Below are 2,822 nucleotides of genomic sequence, written 5' to 3'. Positions count from 1 at the left end.
AAGTAAGTAATTAAGTAAGTAATCAAGTAAGCAAACCTGTATAAAGTATTTCAAGGTGTACATACAATACACAGTCACGTGAGCCGAGGCTCTCTGACGGTGTATTGTACAGTAGAGCAGAGGGCAGGAGTGCAAACAAATTATAATGTACAACAACATAATGAATTGTATTGTACAGCGGCAGTACCGCGCCGCTACAGAGAAGATAAACACTAATACAAGTGTCTCACACTAACTTAATAATAATAAAATAATGATGATAATAACAATAACAACAAGAGTAGTGATAACAATAATACTAATAACTACACCAACAACAACAGCAACAACAACAACAAAAACAACAACAGCAACAATAATAATAATAATAATAATACCAATAAGAATATTATTAGTAACAAATAATAGTAACTAGCATTAATAAACATAATTAATAACTAATACTGGTAACTAGGGCAACAACAACAATAAATACCAACAACAACAACAACAACATCATCATCAACATAATAATAATAATAATAATAATAATAATAATAATAATAATAATAATAATAAAAGTAATAATGATAACAGCAACAAATGCGATGACTGCAATAAATAGCATCAAAATCACAGCTTTTGTTGATGAAGTGGTTACTTTTTAACCTGTTGTTTGTTTGAACATTTTATCAGTTGTAAGAAGAACTTTGTCTATCAAGAGGCAAACTGTTCACAACAATTTTGGTCCAACTTGTCACACTGTTTGTGAATAATATTGTTGTCAGTATCGCACAAATAAGGTTAACGTTGTTACTTCTCGTGTGAGAAACATTTTATGCCAATTTGAATATTGCATTATGTCCAAGATTTTGATGTATTAATAACAATGTGAAGTACTTATGAATGAAGGGAAGCCTGCAAATACTGAAGGCTGAGGAAGCTTTGGATGCAGACTCTTTACGGAAAATGTACAGCGAAGAATTTTATTTTGCCGTCTTGTTGCTTTTGTTAAAAAGACGGCCATGTAGATGCCCATGTAGGAAGGCAGTGCATGAGATGTGGGCAGCGTGAAGTACACTGCGTGTCACTCACTGCTTCACTTGTTACATTACCCACAATTCTTTTTGAAATGCCAGCTGTTTGAGAGACATTTAAACATATGTGTGTGTGTGTGTGTGTGTGTGTGTGTGTGTGTGTGTGTGTGTGTGTGTGTGTGTGTGTGTTTGTGCGTGCGTGCGTGCGTGCGTGCGTGCGTGGACCGTATGCATTTTTGGCAATGATTTCTTTGGCGGAAAAGATGCCCACCAGTACACAGTGGAGTGGTCTCCCCTCGTTTCACAGGCCGTGGACTCCAGCTTGAAAAGACTCCTCGATAAAGTTCATGACATGTTCAGTATTTGCCTCCCTATTAAGTATATAGATGTTTCACACAAAAGGCTCCAAAACCCACACATTTCTCAAACAGTAATCAACTCGACAAGACCCAAAAATCAGTTGAACAGAGAGCTTCCTAAACCGTAAGCTCCGCCCTCTGTTCCGGTGAGGATATAGACAGGCGGACAGATGTGGATGCAGACAGACAGAGACAGATAGGTAGACAGGTAGATAGACAGATTGTGTCCAGTTTTTGTGGTATATAGTCTTGCCTCGTTAGTGCCTCATTTTCTACTTTCTGAGTGTGTGCAGTAGAAAACACAGTGAAAACAATTACAAGGAAAGAAAAGAGTAAGTGTACTCACCTCAAGAGTGCAGGTGTGTACACTCCGGGAGACGGGAGGAAGGAAGGCGCGAGGCGGGAGGTGCCTGTGGGGAGAGACACACTGTGCTTCATGCTCTTACATTTATACTCCACAAGCACAAGTCTGTATCTGTGTACATCTATCTATCTGTATCTATCTGTATAAACAGAGACAGAGAGAGAGAGAGAGAGAGAGAGAGAGAGAGAGAGAGAGAGAGAGAGAGAGAGAGAGAGAGAGTCATCCAAAAATGTACTCACTGTTTGACTCGCTATAATTCTTTTTTTTTTTTTTTCAGAAACAGTTGGCCAAAATAATAATGGCAGAAGTAAGACTAAGCTTTGAAGAAAGAACATGTCATAAAGTGTTACTGGAGGCACGAAAATGTCAAAAGTGCAAAGACAATTCACAAGACACTTTGACAGGGATCCACCAAGGTGACGCGCCATTGCTCGCATCACAGCTAAGTTTGTATCAGATGGAACTGTTCACGACCTTCATAAGCATGCCTGTGTGGTAGTAGTAGTAGTAGTAGTGGTAGTGGTAGAGGTAGTATTCATGATTTCTCACTACTACTACTACTACTACTACTACAACTACTACTACTACTACTACTACTACTACTACTACTACTACTACTACTGTTGCTACTACTACTATGTGAATATTAATATTAATGCCTTAAGAATTGTTGCAAAAACAGTTGCAGTAGTAGCATTTATATTTGTAATAGTAGTAGTAATAGTAGTAATAATAGTAGTAGTAGTAATTGTTGTTATATTGTTATTATGATTGCTATCAATAATATCACACACACACAATAGTAGTAGTAGTAGCAGTAATAGTAGTAGTAAGAGTAGAAGCAATAGTAATTTTAATAATTTAGTATAATTTAATTATTTAATTAATTTTATTTATTTATTTATTTATTTTATTTATTTTTTTGGTGGATATGAGTGTGTTCGTTGGTTGAACACGTCCCTGTATATTAAATAGACTTTTGTGTGTCGCTCAAGTACCGAACGGCCTCGAAACACTGAGCCAAAGGGATGCCGCTCAGCCTGCAGCCAGTGTGGCGGCGTATCTTGTGTGGTGCGCGTGTGT

The sequence above is a fragment of the Scylla paramamosain genome, chromosome 37 (assembly GCF_035594125.1).
Source record: "Scylla paramamosain isolate STU-SP2022 chromosome 37, ASM3559412v1, whole genome shotgun sequence".
Lineage (NCBI taxonomy): Eukaryota > Metazoa > Arthropoda > Malacostraca > Decapoda > Portunidae > Scylla > Scylla paramamosain.
Note: the sequence above shows the minus strand (reverse complement) of the source record.